We start from the raw sequence: 19,183 nt of genomic DNA, 5'->3' as shown, positions 1-19,183 counted from the left end.
GCCAATTTTCGACCGTCTGACTTGTCGTTGAGTTGTACTACTGAATTTTCGAAATTTTTCGACCGTCTGGCTTGTCGTTGACTTGTACTACTGAATTTAGTGCCACCTCCTTCGACATCATGTTCTCCTGATACAAAGTTCAATTTTCGAGATTTTCGAAAATTTTCGCCAATTTTCGACCGTCTGACTTGTCGTTGAGTTGTACTACTGAATTTTCGAAATTTTTCGACCGTCTGGCTTGTCGTTGACCTGCACTACTGAATTTAGTGCCACCTCCTTCGACATCATGTTCTCCTGATACAAAGTTCAATTTTCGAGATTTTCGAAAATTTTCGCCAATTTTCGACCGTCTGACTTGTCGTTGACTTGTACTACTGAATTTAGTGCCACCTCCTTCGACATCATGTTCTCCTGATACAAAGTTCAATTTTCGAGATTTTCGAAAATTTTCGCCAATTTTCGACCGTCTGACTTGTCGTTGAGTTGTACTACTGAATTTTCGAAATTTTTCGACCGTCTGGCTTGTCGTTGACTTGTACTACTGAATTTAGTGCCACCTCCTTCGACATCATGTTCTCCTGATACAAAGTTCAATTTTCGAGATTTTCGAAAATTTTCGCCAATTTTCGACCGTCTGACTTGTCGTTGAGTTGTACTACTGAATTTTCGAAATTTTTCGACCGTCTGGCTTGTCGTTGACCTGCACTACTGAATTTAGTGCCACCTCCTTCGACATCATGTTCTCCTGATACAAAGTTCAATTTTCGAGATTTTCGAAAATTTTCGCCAATTTTCGACCGTCTGACTTGTCGTTGAGTTGTACTACTGAATTTTCGAAATTTTTCGACCGTCTGGCTTGTCGTTGACCTGCACTACTGAATTTAGTGCCACCTCTTACGATATCATGTTTTCCTAATACAAAACTCAATTTTCGAGGTTTTCGAAAAATTTTCGGAATTTTTTGGATTTCTACTAGGAGAACATGATATCGAAGGAGGTGGCACGAAATTCAGTAGTGCAGGTCAACGACAAGTCAGACGCCCGAAGATTTTCGAAAACCTCGAGAATTGAGTTTTGTATTAGGAGCACATGATGTCGAAGGAGGTATTCGAAATTCAGTAGTGCAACTCAACCACAAGTCAGACCGGCGAAAATTGGCGAAAATTTTCGAAAATCACGAAAATTGGGAAAGTATTAGGAGCACATGATGTCGGAGGAGGTGGCACGAAATTCAGTAGTGCAACTCAACCACAAGCCAGACACCCGAAAATTTTCGAAAACCTGTAAAATTGAGTTTTGTATCAAGAGAATATAATAGCGGAAGAGGTGGCACGAAAATTCAGTGGCACAAGTCACGGATAAGCCAGACAATCGAAAAATGTTTCTCCATCCAAAATTATCAATTCATGTCAATCTAATTCTACTATCGAATATTAAGGTACAGGGTATGTAAAAAGAACACATTAAATGTTGGAACCAATATTCTTTATTTTCCACTAAAAAAATTACAAATGTATTACACCTGTAGTTAAAAGTGTATTATGATGAGATGACAAAAAGCCACATTTCTTACTTGGTAGTTCCAGTGTTAAATAAATTGCTTCGATGTTCCGGAACTTTGGATGGCTCTGCACAGTTGCCAAGCAATTTTCGATCCGAATTAAACCCTCCCACATAATATAGAAACATAACAAAGGGTGAAGTTCCGAAGTTCCCTTCATGGTCGTAACGTATTGCCAGAATAATCTACGCACTGACAGCGTGAACCGTAACGTGAAAATTTAATAAAGCCCGCGTATGCAAATAGCCGTGAGGGGTACTTAGACATGGCGCGAGAATTTCCAACAAGTAAGAGGCGTGTTCCGCGACGACGAAGATACTTACCGAATAGCAACAAGCGCTCGCATATTCAATACCCGTTGACCGGTTACACGATAGAGGCGGATGTCGCGCGGATCGATAAGAAAACCGTACGATCGAGAAGAAAAATTAGGGAAAACACGGCGCATTCTGGTCGGAATCATCGTACCAGGTGGACGAAAATATCTCGGAATGGAAATAATCTGTTAATTGCATAATGCAGTATTTCATAAGTCAATATATGACCTGATAATTTTGTTTAAAAAGATATGGTACAGTAATATTGGATTGGCAAGAAAGTAATTTCGGTGTATTTTAAGTTAAAACAAAATCCAATTTTGGGATAGCTTTGAAGTTTTATGAGCGCTGATTTATGAAGCTACCAGAAAGATGGCGAAAGATCATCGAACAAAATGGAAAAATATTTTACTGATTAAAGTTCATCGCTTGAATAGAAATATATTTTGCAACAATATATTATGCAAGAAAAGAATTGGCTAAACTTCAGCTTGCGTGACTTTTGAACTTTGAACTTTTTTGTAAGATCCCGTAGATTTTGAAGAGAAAATGCCAAAAATCCAAGTTCTAACGTTAGAAATTCGCTGGTGTAAATGTGACACTCGATAGTATAAAATGAGTTTCTAGTTGCGCACCATTAATTGAGTGCAATGAGATTAATGATAGGTTCTGCCGCGTAAAAAATTCGCTACGATTGCAAGGAAAGTTTCGCCTTCGCATAAAATTTCGAAATTGTTGCTTCACGAGTATTCAAATGCGTGTGGTGACCGTGGTCCAATTAGCGCAGCATCAGTTTCCTTTTCACCGAACGCAGCGACCCGCTACACATTCGCAATAGAATATCGATGCAATTTTCAAACGAAACAAATACACGCGAGCCGCGGCACCCTGCGAAACGTTCGTCAAGTTTAAAAATTCAGATGTAAACCCTGTAAATTGCTAAACGTGTTGGCTCTCTCTCGTCATTGTTTTGCAATTAGTGTCCGTGGTCCTGGTTGGATTTTTCGCTACTCCAATTATCCTCCCGTCCTTCCGAATTTCGTATTCAAAGCTTTACAGAAATATATCCTGCTGGAATGAAGGGGTACCTAACAAGGAATTTTTCGTTTTGTTGTTGTAATTAGACTGCGGATTTCGCGAATTTGCGACAAAAATGGGTAGCCGTGATTTCAAACAGTAAAAGGATTAAAAGAACTTCAGAAGAACAATTTTTTCCGGTTACATTTTAATGAATTCGCCAAAGAGGAAAACATTCGTGTGTTTCACTCGCAACTTTCTCTTTTTGCATTTTTCCAGGACAATTTTATGGTGCACGCATCGCTGGTTAAATGTATATAACAAGTTTCTTATGCTGAATGATCAACCAAAACTTTAAATGCGTTTTTCTCGAAAGCACATTTTTTGAACTGGCCGAAAACTTAACTCGAAAAGTTTTCAAACCAATCGACTTGAAATTTTGTGCAGAGGTTCAAAGTAACATAAGTCAGGAACATCGTAGGGGTTTTTTGATTAATTAAAAATTATCTTCTTTTTATAAACACTTTCATGCCTAATATTTCGTCATTTTCTTGACACTTTTCTTTAAATGTTCACTACATTAACAATTATCAATATTTTGTAATTTCCCTACGACATTCCCCAGATTTCGGTGTATAATATCAGAAAATCTTTGATTTTTTCTCCTAGCCGCCATTACAGCCACCATTTTGGATGAAAAATGTTCAAAAAAATTCACAAACCTTCCTGAAAATATGTACAAAGGAACTTTTTTGTTCTTGATTCTATAAATTATGTGGTTTTCATTTTAAAAAGTCTCAAAAATCATCTTTTTCCCACCTCTGGAGTGGCGTTACCCCTTAAGGTTGACGGGGTTGATAGAGTTACGGAGCGCTATCTAAATTATCCCTTAATTCCTGGTTGAAGTAGCAAGGATAATGAGCTCATTACCGTGCAAATTAGCTCGGCGATTCGTTCGCCGGTTTCGGGGTGACAGAGCGGCGTGTGTGTCGCTCCTACACGATACACATGTCATCAAGACTGTTTCCAAGAAGCTCTATTGAAAACTGGCCAGGGGAAGAAGAGAATACTAAGGGTGTGTGGGGGTGCGCAGAGGTTGCGTACGGTGCCGAATAGGTGCGTGCTACACGTCCATGTGAACACACGAAGAGAAAACTATGAAAAGAGTGCGCGCACGCGTGCGCGCGTCGCTTTTGTCGTTGGACGGCGTTTCGAAGCGGCGATGAAAAGCAATCCCGGCGAATGAAAATAAACGGCCTGACGGACCACTCGACGAACCAACTGGCGTGCGTGTTACGGTCGAGAGTTTGAAAGAGGGTCGATCGAAGAGCGGTCGGAGGAACACGTTCGAAGGCAGCGTTCGGAGAGAGGGCGGCAGCGCCAAGGTTCGACGTTTCACCCATGGTCGATCAGGAAATTGGTCCTCCTTTCGCCGTTTTATCGCGCGTAAAACTGTGACGCTTTAACCCGGCGACGACTTAATTTACCGGCACAATGCCGCGCTCTTTCTCTCCCCCTCTCTCCACCCCTCTCTCTTTCTCCTCCGCTCCTCTGTCTTTGTATCGCCTTTCTTGCTCGCGGTTAACTGGCTCCTGTTCTGATTTCGAACGCGTTACCCTCTTTTGTTGCCCCATCTCGTACCTCCGGCCCTGGGTTAGGACTGGAGTCTGAGTCAGTTTTTGGGACATCTTCGTTGTCGTCGATATTAGCTTCCCAGATGGACCGATTCTCCAACATTAGTGGGTAAAAAATCATTTTTTAAATGCATTTCTCAATAAAAATGCATTTTAGAACATTTCTGTTCACACAGTTTGGTAGACACTGATATTGTGCAACTTTCTTTTCAACTTTTTTTCAATATGTTTTGTTGTTCTTGAGATATTTCACGAGGAAGAAAATATTGAAATTTTTTCAAGGGCTGATTTCAACCACTTAATATGAGAGAGAAAAATTTTGAAATTTTTTCAAGGGTTGATTTCAACCACTTAATACGCGAAAGAAAAATTTAGAAATTTTTCCAAGGGCTGGTTTCACCCCTTTAATGCAAGAAGTTGTACTTGCGTGCGAAGTGTCATAATTATTTTAATTTAGTGGCTCGATAACTTCCCTTATAAGTCGTTGACAGAATATGACGATTAGACTGCGGATCTTTATGCAAAATAAAAATTGTCTGCATCGATTGCAAGACATAGAAACTGAATGGAATGTTATTCCTTCCCTTAATGATTTTAATAGAGGAGAAGCCATATATTGACATCTTCGATTTTTCAAATTTTCCAACAATTTTGATTTTCGTCTACTCAATTTTGCTATAAATCCATAAAAATCCGCAGTCTAATGATGACCATTGTAATGGTGCTCGATCAATAGGTTTTATTTAGGAAAAACGTGTTTGTTTAACGTCATTTCAATTTTGCTATAAATGCATAAAGATCCGCAGTCTAATGATGATTACAATAGTTCTCGATCAATAGCTTTCATTTAGGTAAAACGTGTTTGTTTAACGTCATTTCAATTTTGCTATAAATGCATAAAGATCCGCAGTCTAATGATGACTATAATAACTCTCGATCAATAGGTTTTATTTAGGAAAAACGTGTTTGTTTAACGTCACGTTAGATACATCTAAAATTATAACTGCTGTAATCACCTTCTTCCGGATTCCAACAAGTAGACGGAAAAAATAGCAGTAAAATTTGTGATGCGTGCGATTATTCTAATTCCTTCTGATGCCGAGATCCTCGAGTATTCGGAGAGCTGACAACGATCGAGCAGAAGTCGATAAAAGAACCACAATCGTTCGAAGTTGGTCGAGTCAACCTCCTCTTAGAATCCTCGTCGAAGTTTCCCGCTTGAGAATTGGTAGCGACGACCTCCGTACACTTTTTCCGTCAAAATTTCCCGAGCGATTCACACACACACGAAACACACGACCAATGGGGGTAACTGCTAGGCGAAACAGATCGAAGCATAACATCGAAAGTTTCATCGAAAATAAGAAACCGCTCGATCGGTTTCAGCAGTTCCGCTTCCACGACTTCGAATCACGTCTTGCCTCTTTCTATTGCTCCTTCGCTATCGTTCCGTAATTGTCAGCGATATATCGCTGCGATACTATCATCGATAGATTGGAAAATTTAATGCTAAATGAAAATTTTGTACACCAATTTGCAAGAAATAGGAACCATGTAGATAATTCTTTTTACCTTCAACTCCCTCAGGGATACATATGTGTACGGTTATTTTCGTTTCAAATTAATGTTAATCCAGATAATACAAAATTCCTTGGAGAACAACAGAATCAGTGCGGAATCTCTCGACGATGAAAACAAATAATTCGCGTATGAACATACTGATAATATTTGAACCAAACAGGAAATTGTTATATTGGTTCCACTTTCGAAAATTCGTTCCGGAAGAGGAACTTTAAATCCATTAATTTCTCTACTCTACTTTCTAATTGCATCCACTCATTTTTCTCATAAATGCATTAAATCCTCTATTTATCAAATAATTTATAAGAACATGCAACAGATCCACAGTCTTATTCTTACCATTTGTACATAACAATAACTACACGTTTAAAAGGAATGATTTAAATAAATTTGGAGAAGGTAGGAATACTTTAGCGAAGTATATTCAAAGAATTACACAATTTTCATAAAAATAAATTGAACGTTAAGAAGCAAAATAAAAATTCTGGGACAAAGTCCAGCTTCAAAAGACAACTTCGAAGACTGCTTTATACGCTAACCTGATTCGTTATTGTACACGGCTGAGAACATTTGGAAAATCATCGAAATTCATTGCGTGGCAAGTTATTTTATCAACTCTACATATACTCAATGTTAAGAGCACGTGAGCGTCTTCTGATAACCACAATAGTGGCCTCTAAGTTAGGGAACATCGGCTGCAGAGAGGTAGCTATCGGCGAAAGAAAATTGAGGTAGCCAGGGAACTGTGGATCGGCGCGGGAAGTGGACGGGGAAAGCGATTTAGATACATCAGGATTGAAACTGAGGCCGTCGCTCCCCCGAGGAAGGAAATTTAGTTCGCGTCCTGACCATTCTCCGTAGCTGGCGAAGTTTCGCGTTCGGATTTACAATTGAAATTACTTTGCTCGTCGTCCACGGATTATTACTTTAAGCTGTACCCGTGAACATCGCTGATATTCCTTTTTCACGGTGCTGAAGACCAGGCCCGAGTCGTTTCGTGTTCCCTCGTGTCATCAGGAAATTCTCTTTCTCGTAGTCGCTCTTCTAAATCCCATCACCACCTATTCGTTCCACTGTTAACTATCTTGAGAGCTATCTTGGAATGCGAGTTCACTTTGCTACGTGTATAACTACAGTAAAGCCTCGATGTAAAAGAAAGCCTCGATGTAAGAGAAACCCTCAGGTCCGCGCTATTTCTAATATCCTGTAGTTCTATTATTTCTTATATCTTGTAGTTCTACTATTTATTACATCCTGTAGTTCTACTATTTCTTATATCCTGTAGTTCTACTATTTCTTACATCCTGTAGTTTTACTATTTCTTATATCCTGTAGTTCTACCATTTCTTATATCCTACAATTCTACTATTTCTTATGTATATCCTGTAATTCTACTATTTCTTACATCCTGTAGTTCTACTATTTCTTACATCCTGTAATTCTACTATTTCTTACATCCTGTAGTTCTACTATTTCTTGTATCCTGTAGTTCTACTATGTCTTTGTGACGAACGTAGAAAACTAACGTAAATTAAACCAGGCCTGGACAACTGGTGCTCCAAGAGTGGATGACGTAGAATTGGCTACCCCCACCGTCGCGCTGACCGGCAGGGTGGAGGCAGCCAGTTCTACGTCATCCACTCTTGGAGCACTATAGGCCAGAATTAAACCACTAAATATACAGTTGAAATGATATCGTGTTTAGTGTCATTTTAATCAGAAAAGTGCCACAAATAAGTTGGTGGAAATCCCATGATAATGATAATGAATTCCAAAAATTAATGAAAAATAAAGAACTTTCGTAATGGGAACAGCAAGTAATATACAGTACGTACAGTAATGTACAGTAAGTAATATAAAACAATTAAAGGAACGTAACTAATGACTAGACTACAGATCTTTATGCATTCATGGGTTCTAAAAATTTTCAGAAACTGCTAGAAGTATTTCAGATCTATGAAGGCTACTAAGATTTTATTTGATATTCGAGTTCTCTCTCTCTCTCTCTCTCTCTCTCTCCTTAAAGTTCGTTTACAAAAATTGCGAATTGCATAAATATCCGCAGTTTACTAATGAAGAAACAATGAAAACCATCGTAGCATCCGGTGAAGTAAATAAAATCTATAAAAATCTCGCTGAAGTAAATGTTTGCATCGTTTCGTACGACTACAAAAGGGATTAGAAACGGTTGTGAGTAACGGTTGTACTTCAGTAAATTTCACAGATGCAGCATTTTAGTTCGACCGGGCGCCACTTTGTTTGCATCGAACTTAATTACTGGAAGTCGTAATTGTTTACGAACAAACTTCACTGGGCTCTGGGAACGGACGTTCCCGCTAATTGGTATTTCGCCTCTTGCCGAATGTGCGGCCTTTCAAGTGCAAATTTTCGGAATCGCGGGTTGCGCAAGTTTGAAATTTTGATTCTCGAACATCTGGGATTTAGAAGCGTCGAACGGCGAGAAGAGAGCGAAGTTAATTGATCGCCCGACGCCTCGAGGAACGCGCGTTACACCATTAATGCATGAAACCAGTGTAGTTTATTATTCATAGGTCAATGATAAATTGCTGCGAACTGCGAAATATTTGTCGAGAAAACGTGTCGTGAGAACGTCGTGCGTACAATGAATTATGATCGATGAACGACTGCTAAAGTCTCCCAGTTTAGCACAGAATTCTTAGGTGAGAAAGGAGGATTAATGAAGCGACGCGTGAAGCGAACGAAATCCCAACAAGCTATGCAGGCGATGAAGAAAGATTAATAAAATTTCGAAATAAAATCGGCACGAAAGATGCAAGAACTGTTGCGTGAGTCAGGGCTGCCCCAGAGTCGCCAGATTAGGGGAATTGACTCTAATTGATTGAATTTTGAATCGGTCTACCAGCATCGGGTTGGTCACGTGACATAGACAGAGTAGAAGGGGAAGGTACTCGATCCCCACCATCGATCAGTTTGTTCCCCCACTATTCAAGAATTAAACAACGAAACAATATACAATCGTAAATAGTTTAAATACCTATTAGCAAGAAGAGTGGGCGGAATCGGCCTCAATGACTCATTAATGGTTCAACTCCACTGACAATGAGTTCGGAAATTAATTAATAATATCGCAAACGGTTACCCCCTCTCTACCAGAACCGGGTTAGTCACGTGACATAGACGTAGAAGGTACTCGATCCCAACCATCAATAAGTTTGTTCCCCCACTATTCAAGAATTAAACAACTAAACAGTTTACAGCCATAAATAGTTTAAATACCTATCAGCAAGAAGAGTGGGGCGGAATCGGCCTCAATGGTTCATTAATGGTTGAACGCCAATGACAACGAGTTCGGAAATTAATTAATAATATCGCAAACGGTTCACTTCTCGTGTTTGATCGGGTTACGAACGTTGGGAATGTTTCCTGTCAATTTTGCAAGCACGGTAGACAGACTGGAATAAATGTACGATTCAATTTGGTTTGCTATTCAAGTGAAATCAGGAGAGCTGTCTATATTGGAACGCGAACTAATGAAACGGAATGAATGAAGTTACAGATAAAGGAGAACGAAAGAAGACATTATGATTTGCAATCGAGATCGTAAAAGTTTCTCGTTGCTCGCGATACTCGAGCAGAGTAGTGGAAAAAACGAACGGCGGTGGCTGTTTAAATTGAACGAGCGAAAAGCTGTACAAACTGACTCGGTTACTTCTTCCCTTCTGTCCAGCTTGCGTAGATGTTCAAGGTAATAAAAGTAAGCTCTGCAAAGACGATATTGAAGTGGACATAATATTGAGGGAACGTTTCGTGAGTTTTGTTGCGATAAAAATAGTGTATGTACACAGTATTCAATGCAAGCAGCACGCAGAAGCTAATGGCAACTATGTTCGATGAACAGGGACCAATACTTGTCACCCGAAACCCGCACAATCCGATATTGGTCACTCGGAACTCGTAAAACCCGATAGCGGTCGGATCGAAATTGAATGAGTTAATACTGATCACGTCGATTCTCAGCGAGCGACAATCAGAGACTGCAATACTTGACGCACACGAGTCCAAACACTCTTAAAGTTAGCGTCGCTCATAAACGGGTGACCGCCAATTATTCAGATTTACAAATAAAAATATGTTAGATGGAATGTTTCAAATATTATCACTAGACTGCGGACGTTTATGCAATTTTCCATTTTTATAGACAAATTTTCAGAAAGTGACACGAAATAAAATCCTATTTTCGATGGGAACTGCCCCTTTGTAGATCCAAAACAAATAAAAATCTTACTAAATTCTATCGAATTCTATATTCTAGCATTTTTTGATCATTTTCATAAGCCATAGATGCATAAAGATCCGCAGTCCAATTATCATTGAATGCAACGTGCTTAAAGATTGAAAGGAGATCTCAAGGACACCTCTATTTTTTTAAACGGGACCACCCCCTTTTAAAAATCTACGACGATGGTCCGGTTCGTAGGGAATTCAGTGACTATAATTACTCGAGGTCATTCAATGTCACAGGCAGAGGAATCTTAGCCAAAATAATCTTTCTAAATGTATATTTCCTCTGTGTGTGACCTTGAATGACCTTGAGTAATTATAGTCACAGAGTTCCTAATGAAAGGAACTATCACCGTAGGTGTATAAAAAAGAGAAGGTGATTTAGGAATTCAGTGACCATAATTACTCGAGGTCATTCAATGTCACAGACAGAGGAATCTTAGCAAAAATAATCTTTTTAAATTTTGTATATTTCCTCGGTGTGTGATCTTGAATGACCTTAAGTAATTATAGCCACTGAATTCCTAATGAAAGGGACCATCGTTGTAGATGTCTAAGGAATGGTGGTCCGTTTAAAAAAATGAAGGTGACCTTGAGATCTCTAAAAAAGACCAAAGAACAAAAATATTTGAGTTTCACGACAATTTCGAACGGTGTAAGATCTTCTAGGAGTGTCTGCTGAACGATGATCGTCCGCCAGGTTCATTACAACGCAAAAATGTCTAAGAAGGGGTGATCCGTTCAAAAAAAGAAAAATGAAGGTGACCTTGAGATCTCTAAAAAAGCCAAAAACCAAAGATGTCCGAGTTCCACGGTAATTTCGGACGGTGTAAGATCTTCAAGAAGTGTCTGCCGTACGATGATCGTCGGCCAGGTTCATTACAACGCAACAAAGCCCGCCATTACCCTTCCCTGTCGAAACACAACGGCGCGTGTCCGCGAACTTTCAAAACGACTAAATAACAGCGATATACTCTGGTCGCCATAAGTTTCTCGCATTCCCGCGTTGAAATGTCTCTTCCGTCCAGTGACGAGGGTAGTTTCTGAATGCGAGCGGAGGGAGGGCGAGATCTAGGTACGAATCAGTTTCCGCGGAGTTTATATTCATAACGAATAAGTTATTCAGCCCGACTGGGGTGTGCCCATCGCGCGATGTATACGTAGGCTCGTCACGTTGTCTCGCATTATCCACATAATCGGAGAACGTGCCAACGAGTGAGCCATGCTTCTCGTCTCGCGTCCCCGCTGCTGTTGCTTCCACCATCTACGAGCCACCCTTCAGACTGTCTGGGGATCCGTGTACAAACCCGGGATACTTGAACGATAATTTTCCCAGTGACTGACAGGCTCTCGCGGTCTACCAACCACAGAACTATCCCCGTATTCCCTCCCCCCCCACTGTTCCCCTTCCATGTCGATTCTTTGTTTTTTATATTCGAGACAGAGTATTAAGCTATTTGCGTTGAACGAATCCGGATCGTTTTGTTTTTTTGACAGCGTTCGGCTTGACATTTCGCGATAAAACTCGATCGATATTGTCCCCGCCGTGAGACCCCCACTCTGCTCTCCCGACGAATATTATTTTTCTCCCTCTCTCTCATTTCGGAGTTATCTGTTGGCCCGGAGAAGGGAATATATATGTATAATAATTAACGGATCTTTGTGCAAAATAAAAATTTTCTACGTGAATTGCACCAATCTGGAGTGATATATATTCAACTCTTCTAATTATTAATAATATACCTTAATATATTTTTGGCCCGGAGAAGGGGGAAATATATATAATAACTAGAGGGGAGTTGTTGCTCGCTCGCTTTGCGACGAAATAAATTGTAATCGAAATTAACTAACTAGCGAATGTTTATAATGTCGATAATGCAAATAAACGTCGATAATGTAAATTTCTATTGAAATATTGATTAAAAGCTGCGACGTTCGTTTTTTTGTTGTATTGAAATATAATTCTAAAAGCACTTTTAGTTTTTCCCGAATTTTCCATTTTACCGTGATACACTTTTCCAATTTTTCTTATCCTATAACCTAGTTCGGACTAATACGAACATTTTATAAAAAAGAATTAGCCAAATCGGTCCAGCCGTTCTCAAGTGATGCGCTTACCAACGAACAGCATTTGATTTTTATGTATATAGATTAGAGAAGCGGATCTTTATGCAAAATAAAAAGTTTCTACGTGAATTGCAACAATCTGGAGTGATATACAAATCTGTTTTCCTAACTCTTCTAATGTTTTTAACAACAACTTTTTTAAGCAACATCTAACCAAGACAAAACAATCAAGTCAAGCTTGTATTCTCTAATTACCATTTTGTAAGCTTTGTTGTTCTAACCCATTGCCTTAGGATATCGTGTCTGACTCGTGATGAAGATTCTGAACAGATTCCAATGAAAGTGTATATCAAGAATTTCCTAAAACCGAAATAAGATTCTATATTTTGGTTTTATCAATGTGAATTTCTTTTTTAGAGAACTACGATCTACAAAGTTCTAATCACCGAAATCGTAAAATAAATCGTAGGGTAGTAAGTGTCGGGAGTGTAGCTACGATTTGCATTATTTCTGGGTTCGGTTTGACACGGTTTCGACACAACAAGGATCGACTGAACCGAAGAGGGTTTGTGTGTGCCGGCTCGACCACAGAAACATAGTGAACCAGCGAGGTCCCCGGACCGAACAACCTCTTGTCTGTAGACCTCAGTGTCTCTGGTATCAAACCGCGGTGGGTCTTCGTTCTTCGAGTTCCCCTTGGTACACGCAAGACATCGGGACTGTTTTATCTACTTATCCCCAATTTGGCTGAACGTTCCGGCAGACAAAGGTTGATTAAAGGTTTGCTTAGCCATTAAAATATTCCATTAACAGTGGCCGTTCCTGTGTGCGTGTTCGGAGCGCGTAGGTGAGATCAGGTGAGCCTCGGTAAGAAAGTGGAGAAGATAAGCCGAAGACTGCGGGGCGGCGGATGAAGATAGGGATAGGAAGGACGGTGAAGGAACCTTATTAAGGGTGTCTGTTCCGCCCCCTCGAGCGCTTAAATTTCAAACTGTCGCTCGACGAAACACGGCGACGTCGTTAAGGCTCGACCGTCGAGATTAAAGGCTTTCGAGATTCGAGAGATTTAAAGTCTGGAATTGTCCGCAATTAGTGCGAAACGGTAGGAGAGAGGAAGAGAGAGGGAGAGAGAGGAAGAGAGAGAGAGAGGACAGTGGCCGGGAGGACCGCTGGACCGACAGGGGATACGGGGGTTGGATAGGAGAGGGCGAGTGGGTGGTTTAGGGGGTGGCAGAGAGAACGGTAAGCTCCTTCAGGGAACTACAGAGAGCTTCCTGCAAGAAGCGAAAGAAGAACCGGCTGAACGTTAACGAGAGAGGTCTTAAGATGCGTCGCGATCATTATCGACGTTCTTCATTGTCTGAGCGATGTCGCCTTTTCCTCGCCCACCCCCTCCCTCCGGACAAAAGTATTGTTCTTCCGGATGCAAATAAGAAAGATGCATCTCAGAAGAACGCCGATGCGAGGGCGGCTCTCGCTCGCGTCCACTACACTCTGGTTGGTATAGTCTTCGCGTTGTTATAGCCTACGTCCGTTCTTGGATCTCTCCATTTCGCTGCAGGTATTTATTTCACAAATTAAGAACGAAATTTATCTATTATTTCTTTAGATGATCGATTGAATCGACCCTTAACCAGCTCTAATAAACGCTAGATTTATTTCTGTTTCCATTGCGCTTGGCAAATCTACCATTGCTTTTTCTGTATGCACATTTTAGACTGCGGCAAAGTTGGGCATTAATCGATATTAAAATTTTAATCATGATTGATTGATTAATGTATACGATTAAAAAAAGAAATCGTCGACAAAATCGGCGATTGATTCAATCGACTGATGAAGTTAATCGTCAATCGTTGATTAAATGAAGAAATCGTCGAAAAATCGGCGATTGATTCAATCGATTCATTTAATCGTCAATCGTTGATTAAAAAAAGGAATCATCGAAAAAAAATATAAAAGCACGTAAACAGAATTTGTATTATGGACCAAATGACAATACACCTAAACTAAGTTTACATTTTTTTCAGTATTCATACAGTTCTGATTACGTATTTCATTTCGAAATTTCAGCAGTTAATCATTAAACAATTATCCGATTGACTATCAATAATCGTTAATCGCAATTAACGATTAATAAGTATTTAATCGTTAACCACAATTTTAACGACTACACAAGGAGATTAATTGTTAATTGCGATTAACGGTTGAAGCAGAAATTTAGTCGTCAATCGTTGATTAAATTTTTGCCCAACTCTGGACGGCGGACGTTTATGCAATTTTCAATTTTTCTAGACAAATTTTCAGAAAGTGGTACCAAATAAAATTCTAGTTTCATTGGTAGTAGCACTTTCAGATCCAAACTATTATAAATAAAAATTAAATATTTTGTTATATCGATCGTAAAGTTGCTAATAAAACATGTATTAATTTAATACATGTTTTATAAATAAAAATTGTATGACTTCAATACATGTTTTACAAATAAAAATTGTATGAATTTAATACATGTTTTACAAATAAAAATTGTATGAATTCAATACATGTTTTATAAATAAAAATTGTATGAATTCAATACATGTTTTATAAATAAAAATTGTATGAATTTAATACATGTTTTCCAAATAAAAATTGTATGAATTCAATACATGTTTTATAAATAAAAATTGTATGAATTTAATACATGTTTTACAAATAAAAATTGCATTAATTTAATACATGTTTTACAAATAAAAATTGTATTAAACTCGACAGAAATGGAATGTTTGAATTTAACATGTTCGCTACCAACGTCACAAATATGTGACATCCATAATCTGCCAGTTCACTTAAACACAGTCAAATTAATTTGATGCACTCTCTTCGTTGTTTAAAGTCGTAGTAGAATGCATAATTTTCAGAAAATCTGTGACTTCCTTCTGCTGTACTGTTTCAATCATTCAAAATTGGGTACGTTGTATGTAATAAAACTTTCAAATAAGGAAGGTAAGCAACGAAACAAACGCTGGTAGCACAAACGTGATAATACTCCAGCATTTTTTGAAAATTTTTATAAGTCACAAGTGCATAAACATCCGCAATCTAGTCAATATTCATTGATTACTGACCGTTGCTCTTCTGTTTTTGACTAGAGCGTTCCTCATTCGCGACGTTTTAATAAACTGATAGTTTTTTCCATGAAGAATGAGCTTTTTACATACTCCTAATGCAATAGACACCGTGCTGGCAAGTCATTAGAGTGCCGACAGCAACTCGTGGGAGTTTTACTCTCGAATGGAACACCTAGCTATCATGATCGCGAGAGCGTCGACTGCGTAGGCGTCGTTTACTCTGGCAACCGAGATCAGCCTCTAGCACACCGAGCTTGTTTCGATACAACCCCAGATACGTTCAGCACACGCTACTGGAGTTTTTGAGAATAGAATGTTGTGTTCCGAAGAGAAACAATTGGGAGTATGTTGTTTTATGTGAATAAAGATGGTGGTAGTATTGTTACAGCGGAGAGCTCCTTCGTACCCCGTTTATTTAACACTTGCACGATCCTCAGGGTAAAAATTCACCCATTTACTATTTTCGCATACAGTGACTCCCACTAATATTCGGACACTCTTAAAAACACCGTAACTTTTCAAATATTGGACTATGCTATTTGAACATTTTTGGAAAGCTAGAGCAACTAGTTTACTACAGGATGTGAAAAGAAATTTTTGCAAAAATTGCATTTGACCGGAATTGTAGAGGAAATACTAAATGTTGCATTTTACAACTTTTTTATGCGGGCCTATATCGAAATTTTGAAAAATATGTTTTGTAGATCTGTGTGGGTTATATGCATTGTGAAAGTTTCATCGAAATCGGTTGATGCGGGGAAAAATGACAGTCATTGAAAGATGTAAGAATTCTTAGATTTACTGCTGTTATAGGCTGAAAATCGTGAAAATCTGCAATTTTTACCATCTTTAAACGCTTGTATAGCTCATTGCAACGTCGACCGATTTTTACGAAATTTTCAGGATATGTTTAATTCGAACAGATCTACAAAACGCATTTTTTAAATTTTCAATATAGGCCCACATAAAAAAGTTGAAAAATGGATCTTTTAGTATTTTCTCTACAATTCCGACCAATTGCAATTGCCGAAAATATTTCCTTTCACATCCTGTAGTGAACTAGGTGCTCTAGCTTCCGAAAAAAGTTTGAATCGTATAGTCCAATATTAAAAAGATTATCGCGTTTTTGAGAGCGTCCGAATATTAATGGGAGTCACTGTACTGTAAAATCATTGATGTTGAGAGATGTATTTCTTTAAAATGTGACGTTACCAATGAAATATAATTTGTTGATTTCACGTATAGAGCAAACATGGGTGAATTAGTATCCTAGTCTCTTTTATGCAACTATTCTTGAGGAGCGTATGAGGGTTGAACAGTCTCGTTTCTAAATGGGCACTATTTTTGAGTTAATTTAAATGATCTGAATAAATTAACAGAGTTGTAATAAAATCGAGGAATACGATCGCGAGTAGAAGTGCGAAGTCATTGTAAAAATATTCGTTAAACTTCTGGAACGTTTTTAATTCACTTGGTACGGTGAATAACTGCTAATTATGTTCATCCTTGTATGTACCTTCATTTTATACACCCACACGAGCCATTATCAAATTCGGAATAATAGTCTAGGAGCAAATGTTTCCCAGCATAAAAACACGGAAATTCTTTTGGGTACGAATTGCGCGCGAGTGGGTTTTAATGAGAGCTTTTTTGCGAGAGAATGTTCTTCGGGATACTCTTTAAAAGAACGACCGCTGCGGTGTGTTTTAATGTGCGTGTGTGAAGGAGGGGAACATTGTTAATTCTTATATTAATTACAGAACTCGTGTAAGATATATTTTTTGTCGATATAGTGAACAATGTTGCCTACAGTGTCGCTAAATATTTGTAATTTGAGAAAGTCAATTTTTCATACAATTATTGATAAAGATTCTGTGTCGTTTTTAATTAAAAAATTGATGGTGACTCTACTAATTTAATCGCTCACCGTAATCCAAGTCTCTCCTGCACCTATTCAAATTATTATCGATGTTTTGCAAAAGAATATTCAAGCACAAGTAAGAAAAAAGTAAAAGAATGTTCTGGCTACAGAAATTCGGTTCGATGTGTTCTCTGACAATTTGCTATTCTTCTATGACATCATGTCAATAACCGATATTTTCTACGATATTCAACGACGTTACACTTTGTAGTTTCAATACATATTTTTAAACTTGAAATGCAAATTAATCTGTGATCATCCAAGAACATAAAAGTCTACAAAAATGTTGCTATTTGTGAACAGAAATGTTCAAAGAATTTTAAAAAGAGATGAAAAATGGGTGGCTGGGTGTTATTGACATCAGTGTTAAAATCCAGCGATTATGGCGGACAATCATGATGAAAATAGCAATTCAACCACGTGCGTAGAACATATAATGTAACAAACTTGCACAATCTCCAAGTAGAACAGAATGAAACAGAAAGAACAAACTCTTCTGCCATAAGTTCAGCATTTTTACATAAACACAATACTAAGATCACTTGGCGAACTACCCTAAACTTCCCAAAAGCCTGACCGCGATCGAGTTGAAACGAAACCCAACGCACACGAACAAAAATTTAGTTCGACACAATGTGCGAATTGCTCCCGCAAGACTCATAATCATCCCAGACAATTTCTATCAAAAATTACAATCAAAACCGATTGTAACCAGACTCTATGCACAAGAAACATCTAAAGAATCCTCACAGGAGCACGTTACTTTCGATTACGGAAGAATCGCCATAATCACAGTTCATTCATAACGATCTCTACAGACAGCCTCCAACAACCTCGCGAGGACCATCGTACCCGGAAGTCACGTCCCAGCGGAGCACGGGTCGCAGACCAAACGAGCCGGGGTTGAACCGTGTCACGTATGTGTGCATTGTGTATCGCGGGTGTGCCGGTCGACACGAACTGTTTTCACGCATGAATCACTCACAGCGTCTGAAGAGACGGGGTTCGTGTGCTTAGCAGAGGTACAGACGGAGTACAACATAGCTCGGCGATTCGTATTGCACACATTCGATTTACACGAGCGGGTCACGTGCTCGCCGGTTATCTGGCTGATACGCGGGATCGAAAGGAAACTTTTCGATAGCACGACATCAGCCTACAGAAGCTTGTAATCGCTCGTCGAATCCACTGTGTGCGACGATCATCGTCGTCACAGAGAACTGAGAAACAAGATGAACCGTCCAGCAGGTGTACCGCCAGGTGAAGACAGTCTCTGGAGGGAAGTCAGCCTACAGAAGCTCGTGATCGCTCGTCGAACCCACTGTAGGGAGCACAGGAGCAACGAGCTCTATTTCCAGTTAGATTGCGGCTTGTGTGCGACGATCATCGTCGTCACAGAGAACTGAGAAACAAGGTGAACCTTCCAGCAGGTGTACCGTCAGGTGAAGACAGTCTCTAGAGGGAAGTCAGCCTACAGAAGCTGGCAATCGCTCGTTGAACCCACTGTAGGAAGCACAGGAGCAACGGGCTCTAGGTCCAGATAGATTACGACAGTTATGCGACGATCATCGTCGTCACAGAGAACTGAGAAACAAGGTGAACCTTCCAGCAGGTGTACCGTCAGGTGAAGACAGTCTCTAGAGGGAAGTCAGCCTACAGAAGCTCGTGATCGCTCGTCGAACCCACTGTAGGAAGCACAGGAGCAACGGGTTCTA

The 19,183-nt window shown here is 39.3% G+C and overlaps 1 protein-coding gene across 13 annotated transcripts in view; it reads right to left on the bottom strand.

The window, feature by feature from the left end:
- Positions 1-19,183, bottom strand: part of Dscam2 (Down syndrome cell adhesion molecule 2) — a 163,873-nt gene that overhangs the window by 142,996 nt on the left and 1,694 nt on the right. The gene's annotated exons all lie outside the window — the stretch shown is intronic.

This window comes from Lasioglossum baleicum, chromosome 10 (assembly GCF_051020765.1).
Source record: "Lasioglossum baleicum chromosome 10, iyLasBale1, whole genome shotgun sequence".
In the NCBI taxonomy this organism is placed as follows: domain Eukaryota; kingdom Metazoa; phylum Arthropoda; class Insecta; order Hymenoptera; family Halictidae; genus Lasioglossum; species Lasioglossum baleicum.
The sequence above is the reverse complement of the archived record's forward strand: the minus strand, read 5'-3'. Positions and strand labels throughout refer to the sequence as shown.